Raw genomic sequence first — 11142 nt, forward strand, 5'->3', positions numbered from 1 at the left:
CTGAAAGTTGTCTTATTTCTGATTTAACTAATAAGTGTTCTGTGGAGAGTGCTCTTTAGTTTTTGCACTGTATTTTAAAAGCTTGTGGAAATGCAAAGATCCAGATAAAATGCACTGTACTCCAAGTTGAATTCAATTTTATTTATACAGCGCCAAATCACAACAACAGTCGCCTCAAAGCGCTTTGTATTGTAACGTAACGTAGACCCTACAATAATACATACAGAGGAAAAACCGAACAATCATATGACCCAATATGAGCAAGCACTTTGGCGACAGTGGGAATGAAAAACTCCCTTTTAACAGGAAGAAACCTCCGGCAGAACCAGGGGGGGGGCATCTGCTGCGACTGGTTGGGGTGAGAGAAGGAAGACAGGGTCACTATGTGTTAACAGACCTCTCTGCACTGAATCATACTTGTTATTAATCTCTGGCTCTCTTCCACAGCATGTCTTTATCTGAAAAAGAAATACTCAATGCATCATGGGAATGCATTGAGTCAGAAGATAATCCAGCCAATAACGTAGATGAACTACTCCAGAGCACAGACTGTACTGCATATACAGGACAAAAGAGACAGCATTATACTCGCCCAGTTAGTAGTGGGTGTGTGGCCCACAACTGTAGTTGTGCCTGTCACGGGTCCACTTTCTATTGGCCAGATGTTTATTGTGTTGTGACACTGGAGCAGATGTCTGATTTGCAACGACTTTGTTTTTCAGCATAATGATCTCAAATAGTAAAAGCAGTAAAAGCATACTTTAAAACAGACACACAATGAAAGACAGCGAGTCATGGATAGGCCTCCCCACACCCCAGAATTCAACACTGTTTAAGCAGTGTGCTATTTGTCAGCAAAACACAGAAGTAATCATGTGTGTCATGAATTATGCGCAGTAATGATCAAATGTGTATAAACTGTTGAATGACTGTAGCCTTTTGTAAACAATCCTCCTACTTCTGCCATCATCTTCAAGCAGAATTCTCATTTTCATGTCTTGAGCTGGAGCATTACCTCCAACTGCCACAAGATGGAAGCAGCAGTCTCTATTTGACATCTTTAGGATGTGATAAGAATGTATAGCATCTAAAATGATGACCTTGCACGGTCCATATATTGTAGCAGATATGATTAAAAACATATTTTTACCTGTATAGTAATGATGATCTCATTTTAATTGTATATATTTTTATATTACCTTTTGACTACCAAATTTCATGACCATGGGTTTTGTTTATGGTGGAATTATCTTTATTTAAATCTGAAAATTCACTGACAGTTCCACATAATCTAAAACACTAAAATATGGATGCGTCACTTGCATTCCCCCTTAAACCTTTTTTTTGTCTGCTTCCTTTAGGGATCTAAATCATCTGCTGCCATCTCAGCCTATCCCCAGCATCCTCCTCTGTCACACCAACCCTCTGCGTGTCCTCCTTCACTACATTCATGAATCTTTTACATTCATGGTGTTCCTCTTTTGCTGCTGCCTGGCAGCTCCATACTCATCTTCACCATTCCTCATCTGCACATGTCCAAACCATCTCAGCCTTGCCTGCTCTGACACACTCCGACATATCTCTGATGTATTTGTTTCTAATCCCGTCCTATCACTCCCAGTGAAAATCTTAATACCTGCAGCTCAGCCTCACATGTTTCTGTCTGTGCTAGTGTCTCCAAGCCATACATCATAGCAGGTGTCACTACCATCATATAACCCTTTCTTTTCACTCTTTCTGCTATCCTTTTGTCACAAATCACCCCTCATCCCCACCCACTCCACCCTGAACTCTGCATAACATCCATCCTTCTTCAGCTTCCACATCTTCAGAGTTAATGGGTATAAATGTTGGTTTTATAGTGTCACCAGTTCAGCAGCTCTATATGGTGTCAGGCATGGAGCCGCTAATTAAAGCTGACACCAATTACCCTGTATCTCTCTCTCTCTCACACACACACACACACACACACACACACACACACACACACACACACACACACACACACACACACACACACACACACACACACACACACACACACAGAGTGTGTTCTCAGCTGGTCCCAGTCTTAGCAAGATGATGCTGAGCACTAGTCAGCTTCTGTCTCCTTACAACACTGCTGTTCGATAGTAAATAGTGACTGGACCAGGACTTAAATAGCACTTTTCTACTCTAATTGAGCACTCAAAGCACTTTTTGCTATAAGCCTCATCCACCCGGTTACACACAAATGTGCTTGTTCCCCCACCTAAGCACCTTGTTTAACACTCACAGACAAACATGCACCAGCAGGGCAACTCAGAGTTCTGCATCTTATCCAGTAACACTTTGACATGCATAGTGGAGTAGCTGGGGATCTAACCATCCATCTGTCTGATTAGTAGATGATCCACTCTACTGACTGAGCCACAGCCACACACAATGATACAGCATGGATCTTTAATGTACCACTCATTACTTTGATGCATGCGTTTGACTTAATGTTTGACTTACAGTAGAGTTTCTCTCTACGGGTTGTTTTCTTCATTTACATAAAGCACCGACTGATTTCTATTTGATAACTGTTTGCTTGAGCTTACATCCAGCAGGCTTCTCTTTTTTCACTCCTGCTGACAACTCTGGCAGAGAAAATCGGGACATCGTCTCATAGTGTGCGTTTCAGACTTTTAAGGACATCCATGGAAGCTTATGGCACTACCCTACATCTTGAAAAACATGCTAAAGGGACAGGCTTAGTTAGCAAGCGCACATACGTGAAGATGTGCAATTTACAGACAAATACATTTGCCACAAGCCATTGCGCTCCTAGTGCCAGTCCTAAGCCCTGTGACAAAGTGGCTAGGACTGAATTCATTTACCATTTGTCACTTGCATATATTGTTATTTTGTGTTCTGTTATCTTATAGTCAATCAGTGCCTTAATGTCAACACAACACATGTAACCCTGCCTCTGCATACTATCCCGGGTCTGTTTATGGTAGCATTGGTTATATTCATTACATCTGTGCAAATGTTCTTAAAGCTAAATGTCACTTCATCATTAGTTAATTTGAATCTTTCATTTGTTCATGTAGTTTGGTTATACTTACCATTGTGCAGGTCCTATATGTGAAACAGGTATATGGGAAGGGCGGCCCCAGTACTTCCTGTTTTTATAGGATATAATGTCATTGATCGTGTCAATTGGGAGCAACCAAATAAAGGGGTGTTTCTTTTGTGTAAAATTGTTTATTTCATTTAAAATAACTTCATGAGTCAGATTTTGTGAAGAGATTGACTTTTCAAACCGTTTAGCTGGGTGAATGAGTTTGTTAAGTGGAAGAAAGATTTTATTCCTGTTTCTTTGTCTAGACTGTGTTATTTAGTCTACCTTGTTTTCTCAATGGTAGAGGTTAATGAGGTTCAGATGTGAATGGGATTCTGTATAAAGCAGGTGAGATTTTGACTGCCAGGTTCTGATGTTTTGTGAAATAATTGTTGAAAGGCGACGCCAGAAAATAAAGAACACTTAAAAGAAACTTGAACAGTCTGCAGATGCAGTCTTCCTATCACTTTCCATGCTGCTTATGTTATGCTACCTCACAAGCCCAGATGAATGAGGAGGCTTGTATTAGAAAGAGCATTAATAATCTTTGCCAAACCAAATATGTAGATCATCAAGGTGAGATTTCCACACTGGGTTGTTCAAGGTCTGGGTTAACAATAACGGCAACTATGCTATTGTTGTGCAAAAACAAAGGAAAAGTTCAGTACTTGCTACTTAGTGCTAAGTAAGAGACTAATAATGTATTAGAACTTCATCCAAAGTCTGTACCTCAGAGCAGGTAATATTATTTATAAGATAATTCCATGAGAAATGCTACATAAGACACCAGATTCCTGACTCTCTTCCAACGCCTGCTCACAGTCGGCAGTGTCAAGTCAGCATTGTAGGAAAACTGATGGTGAACACACAAATGCATGTTTCTGTGGCAGTTCATCTGTGGTTCTAAATGGTTTGTAAATCTTCCTCAAAAGGGTCACAGTCCTTGTAAAAGTGCAGTAAAGGCCAGATGAAAAGGCTCAATTCTCTGGACACTATAAATGCGTCCTTTAGATGTCATTCTAAATTGAAAAGCAGCTAGTACCTAGAGTTATCAAATAAAAAGAGAACATAATGCTGCTTGGAGCAGTAGATGTGCCAAGATAATGTCTTGTGCTGGAAATCTTGCATGGCAAAAAAAATCTCAGTTGCTAAATGGCAATGATGTTACTGGATATTGGTGTTCTTTCTTATTGTTATATTTCTGTTCTGCTGCTATGTATAAAAATGCTGTGCTAATTTCATTAGTACACAGAAATCATTCAGACATCTACTCAAAGCGTTAAAGGCTCTTAACGTGTGCTAAACCGTGGAACCTGTCTGTCCAATCATTTGATTGTCTGGGACATATGATATAAAACAAAATAATTTTAAAAAAACAAGGTACAATTTTAAAAAAGTTCTTTTTTCTTTTGCTTACAAGTGACACTTTTATCAAACATAAGTCTCTCTGATAAGGCACGTAAAGTATATAGCATCTAAATAAAGGTAGTAAAAAGACAGTCGGGCTGTTATCAGCAGTTATTTATATTTCTCCTGACAGCAAAGAGTTACATTCCCCAAGACTGAAGCACATAAATCAAATAACAACGTGAAGGTTGTGACAAAGAGCCCAAATAATCTCAAGTGACAAAATCATCTTCAAGAGTGCAATCATCCGTAAACTCTCTACTGCTGCAACTGCCTGTCACGCCAGTCTCATAAATCACTTTCACAGCCAAATGGAGATTATGGAGATATATGTTTACTTTAGTATCACATAAATGCAGCGCTGTCTGTGTTTCATTTTATGCTTTTCTTTCCTTTCTCTCCCTCATTAGGCTTATACATTACCATTAGTTCTTTCTCTGCAGATCTCTGCTGTCTGAGCTGAATCTCATAATTCTTACATTCTCTCTCTCTCGCTCTCTCTGTCCTCCTCTATTTCCTCCTCTTTCTGTTTTGCATTTGTGCTCCTGTGGGATCCCTTATGGGGTTAACTATAACACTGGAGTGTTTACATCCTCTGATTCCCAGTAATTACTGCATCATGGTTCAGTCATCTAAATGCTGAACCATGAAATGCCGGAAATGAAAGACAGAAGCAGATAAATCAGTGAGGAGATATCTCTGTCTGTCTCTGATTGTTTTGGCCCCAGAACTGTTTTTCCTATTAGCACTACAGCCGATTCAACCCACATCAGAGGCTAACAAAACAGGGTTTCATCTTATCCAGGTAACTTTGAGGTTAGCCTTGGGTTTTCTGCATTACAAAAGTGGTTCGCTTCTTAACCAGGAATCTAACCTGCTCCAAAACACATTAAATTCACAGATTAGAGATGGACAGGTATGAATACTACTACTACTATACTATACTACTATACTACCACCTACTGTCCAGTCAATTCCCCAACTGGAAGACTCCCTGTAGAGGTCTTCAGTTCCTGGAAGTCCTGGAAGAAATAAATATAGATTCTTAGGGACAACTTTATTCCTTGATTTTTTTTTCTTTTCCTGTTGGCAGAAGAAGAGTCTGCAGTTGAGAGAATGAAGACTAAAACTGTCGGCAGCAAGTTGTGTTCCGTGTTTCCATTTAATATCAGCTGGAAGCTCCTGTGAATTTCTCCATCTTCTTTTACTCAGGAGCTCAGACACCCCTAAGAACTTTTACCACTGGAACATCGGTATCACTGGATCAGTATTCACCTTAGCTCCACTGCACACCAGACCCAGCTTGTCAACCTTTCCTGCAGCCTCCCAGCTTGTTACGTCTTGGCCCAGACGTTGAAACTGTGTTAAGATGTGAGTCACATGTGCAATGACTTCTATGTAGCCAAGAGAGATAAGATGAAAAGAGTTTTGCAGACGAATAAGCTGCCAACGTGGAGCAGTGTTCACCCTCTTTGGCCTATCAGAGTGCCTCCAGTATGAGACATAGTGTCAAAGCTTAGAAATACAGACCAACAGCAAAGGACAAAAACAAGTGCTGAGTCAAAATCAGAAATGGCAGCTCAAGCCACCAACACATTCAATTACTATTAAATCCCTAGGCCGCTAAGCTTAATCAGTCAGTCAGCAAGAAAAGAACATCCAAGACCTTCTACCCTGTTGTAACAAAGATGGTCACTACCTCAGTCAATGCACCAGCTTTAAGGTATTCAATAGGGATCAGATTGCCGAGTCACCAGGCAACCCAGTGCACACTGAAGAAGCCATGCAGTATCTACAAGGTCTATCACCTTCACATCTTACATGAGGAAAATTCATACAAATTCTAAAGGTCTCTAGAACATATCTGGACAACCCCACAGATTACAAATGAGTCCTCCTTAACCCTAGAACACTATCGCTATAAATAGTAACACAATCACTAATGCCGGGTGATTTTCACCCGATATAATATAACCAATAAAAAGTAATCAAATATATCAAAATATGACAACACATAACAAATTAGAGTGGTCTTCTTTTACTTTCAACTGTGCCATGTCTAACAAAATGAAAAAAAAAAACCCTCCTAAAACAAAATAATGACTCTGGAAAGCTGGTCTTTGGTCCACTCATTCCTGGGAAATTTGAGACTTCCCTGGTGAAGGCACAGGCTCCTCGACACGCAAACAGCTGCAGGAGAGAGAAATCATGTAAATGTATTTGCTCGGGTGTAAATCACCCGGCGATAGTGTTCTAGGGTTAAGATGCTCAGAGTCTTGCTCCACAACTAAAGTACACATCTATCAGCATGATGAGGTTTATCCTTACCATGCTCCTCTCCAGTGCTACACTGACACTTGGTATCTAAGGTGCAGATAAGAGCTTGGCCTTAAGAATGATCCGCCAAGATGTCCAAACTATTAGCAGTCCCTCTGTATCGTTCCAGATATCTCCTGCAGCCAAGCCTCATAAGACCTTCCAGACACTGTAGCTTTCACACTAAATTCCTTGGCCTGAATGACCATTCCTATCCTGCTGCCGTTCTGACAAAATATAAGCACCTCAAAGATCTTCCCTTACAGTCCTTGGAACAAATCCATCCTTTGTTGGTGCTGATCACAGCCACCTTATACAACCTATTGCACCAGTAATTCTTGAGCCACTAGCATGTCCGGTTGCCATGAAGATTCACATTGGATGGACCAACTCGGCTTCTCCATAACAGTGCCTGGCAGAGCTAGAACTAAAACAAAATTGTGGAAAAGTTATGGCAGCCTGATTTTTTACCTTCCTTATGTACTGTGAGAACAAGTAACTAGAACTAGAGATGATCACGAACCCATCAACCTTCTGGAGGCCAAGACGAGCAGGATAGAGGTCAATATTATCCTTCGCTATGCCACACCAGTACTGCACAAGGAGGGCTTTCTCTGCTTCCAGGCCCCTAAAGAATCTGTGCCTTGGAAACATGGAAACACATCTTGCAAAGTATCCTGATAACTCAAAAACCTGTTTTATTTGTTGTTATCTATCTTCCACCTGGTACTAATTCAGAGTTTCTATTGGATTTCTCAGACTTTTATGTGATTTTGTGCCCAGATCAGAAAAAATAATTATTGTCTGTGATTTTAACATCCATGTAGACACTGAAAATGACAGTCTCAACATTTACCAGCTACCTGAATTACTTGACTCCCTGGTATAACTCTAAAACGTGTACCTTAAAGTCATAAGCTGAAGAGGATATGGCATCTCACAAATCTAGTAGATCTGCATTTAATTTTTTTTTTACTGGAATAGTTTGTTGCTCTATAATAAAAAGCCCTCCATAAATCTGGTATATCTAACTATTAATCAGTGACTGAAAAAAATAAGAACAACCCTAGGTTTCTTTCTTTCTTTCTTTCTTATGCTCCTCTTGCAGCACCACAGGAACAGTGAAAGAGGTTTATCCTGTGGCTAGAGTAGCTCCTGGTGAAGCGTGGTGTGTATATCTCAAAAGATGACAATGTTGGAAGGCTACACCTAGAAGAAAGAGATTCAAGGCTGGACCAGGCAGTAACAACTGATTGTGGTTAAGACCTCCACACTGGAAGAAACAAAGCAAAATAATATTGATGGTTTGGGAGTCAAGGAGGCCATTTATATGAAAAGGGAAAGACTATCTCTGAATTGAGGAAGGGGCCTATGGACACATTTTTCATCATCTTACAGTGCTGTGATTGTAGCCATTCCCCAAATCTCTGTGAATGGTACTCATGATCAATTATTATTGATCAATTGTCTTTGATCAGTGGTTTTTGACCAATGGTCATGAGAATTTGCATACTGTTGATCACAAAACTGACCTCAGAGCCCTTTGTTCACCAATGGTGATAATTTCGGTCATTATGCAAATGTACTGTTTATAAGGTTGGGGAAACCTGCAGTCAGCTGAGACTGAGGAAGTCACTTGGATAAGTGAAAAAACGTTTCTCCCACTGAAAACGCTATGTCCAGATGAACAGAATCACCTATTTGAGATTTCATTTCCTGGATGATTGAGCATGCATTGAGACGTTTTGCAGATGTGGTCCACCCCTTCCGGTTGTACCACTCTCATAGAGTACCATTTTGAGACGCACCCTGGCATGATGGTGCATTCACACCTAGAACCAATTAAGTTAGATGGCTAATATGTATTTACATTTAAATGTGTTAATAATGTCTGTTTAAACACTTCATGTGATTATCTTCACGTTGACTTGAAATAAAATATCTCCCTCTGCTGGTACTGCAGATTGATGCAACTTACTGCAACTTGTGCATGTGCATCTATTTTATGTTCTGGAGAGGCAAAGCGTGAAATGGACATGATGGACCGGTGTGTCTATTACACACTTTGCAGTGATACTGGGTTGATATACATGATATGACCTCCAGTTTGCTCTGACGAATGCCACAAGCCTGAAATATTAGCATGTTTGTTGACATGGCTTAATAAATTTGTGTAATTGACATTTTTCAACTACTGTTTTGTCCTCATGCTAACTATTACCCTTTAGGACTCAGTGCTAGATTTTTTTCCCCCTACTTAGACAACACTTAAATGTAGTCAGTTATTGCATAAAAACCATGACATGCCTACCACCTTGGAATTTTTCTGCAGTAATCAAGCTTAATTTTCTTCTGTGGTCTTTCAAGCCTTTTAAGCCTTTTAAAATTGCTGAGCTGTATTCTTTCCTTTGCTGAATGTGCCAATTTCTGATTACTGATGTGTTCCTTCACTTGCTTTAACATCTCTTTGGACCTCATATTGAGATTTTGAGCAAAAAACTACCAAATACTCTAAAAAATCTGCCAAGCAATGCCACCCAGCACTACTCCCTAAACTACTCAGCCACACCTCTCCCCCCGCAGCTGAACAAAAAACACTCCAACTGTTACAGATCAAAACACACTTTTACATGGGAAATTTGGCAAAAATGGGAAAACACTCCTAAAAACTGGTTCTGTATACATTATAAACTGCAAATTTCATATCCAATGATATTATTTCTATTTGACCTCTATTATGATGTTGGATTTTTTGGTCTGTGATGTTTTTTTTTAATTTTAACTATGACCTGTAATAGTACTGTGACTTATAACTTGCACCAATGAAATGCTTGGAACTTTTGCATCTCTTCTGACGGCACCATTGTTTTGGTACAAAGAAGAAGAATAAACTATGCTAGTTATTTAATATTAAATGTATGATATCTCTATGTGAAATGTGAAATGACATTGTTGCGTTGTTCATACTTAAAGCTTCGAGTACCAAATAAATACCTCCACACTTACAAACTCCAAGAAGCTACAGACAGAGAGGAGAGGAATGGGAGACAAAGTAATAAAGGGTTCTGACAGTGATAAATCACTATTGCCTGACAAAAATGTGCAGAATACCTGCAGAATATGATGGATATCAGCAGCAACTATGAGACTGATGCAGCAGTAAACTCAAGCCAAAATTAACATGCACGTAAAAATCCAATTTAAATGACTTTCGTCAGATAAGTGCCACACAGTTACATTATTACACCCTTTTGTCTACAGACTACATCTTGACTGTGTCTGGTGGGAACAAAAGCATATTTCTCCCACTCTACTATGTGCATTAAGTCCAACTTTAAGAACTTAACATCAGCATGTTTTAGTGACTTGTCAATCACAAGGCAGCTGCACCTTCAATCATACATCATTTTACTGTCTGTTGTACTCTAAATTGGGCCATACTTTACTTACCAAAGTTTGTCGAGATTAAGGGAGCAGTGGAAGCAGTGGAATCATTTTCTTTGGGTTTTCTTTGGGTTTTCTCTACAACCACAGACGTTCCCGCTGGCCACTGGAGATGATGCAGGTAAAAGACACTTCTACATAGACTTAATTTTTTAAAATGAGAAGCATGCTTTTTCTTTATATAAAGACTATGGCTGTGCTCTGACCTTGTTAGGAATTCTGTTACCACTGAAGTTTGCCTTCAAGTAAGAAAAAAATCTTGACTTCACAAATGAACCACAGTGGTATATTAGATGTCTCAGAATACCTTTTGTTACATTGTTTACAGACAAGTTTTTTCTGTGGGACTGAAAACAAGCCTTCACTGATTGATGATGGCTCTCTTACAGCAAGAGCAGATGTTTATTGAGTTACGTTAGAGTACTACCTGTTTCATATTTAAATTAGAAATGCAGGGTAACTTTCCAAGTCTTTTTTGAAAGTTTAATCAGTTAAGGGAAACATGTAATAAGAAATATGTAAGCAATTTATATGTTGGTCAACTAATAGTGAGGTATTTCAGTATAATTTTGAAAAAATTAGCAATTTTGAATACAGATGCAGATTGTGGGGGACAAAAAAAGCCACTGTGAATGGATCCAAAATCAGATCCAGATGGAAATGAACTGAATAGGATCTGGGCCTGATCTGATCTGATTCTGTTTAACCCTGTCCCACTGTACAAGTGTGAGCAGTAAATTTACAACTTTGCTTTTATGCTCAGCTTTCTCCTCACTACAACAGATCAGTACAGTACTTGCATGACTGTGGACACCGTCCCAGTCCATCTGTCAATCTCATGTTCCATTCAACCCTCACTAGTAAACGGCACCCTGAGATACTTGAAC

Source organism: Oreochromis aureus, linkage group 9 (genome assembly GCF_013358895.1).
Source record: "Oreochromis aureus strain Israel breed Guangdong linkage group 9, ZZ_aureus, whole genome shotgun sequence".
NCBI lineage: Eukaryota > Metazoa > Chordata > Actinopteri > Cichliformes > Cichlidae > Oreochromis > Oreochromis aureus.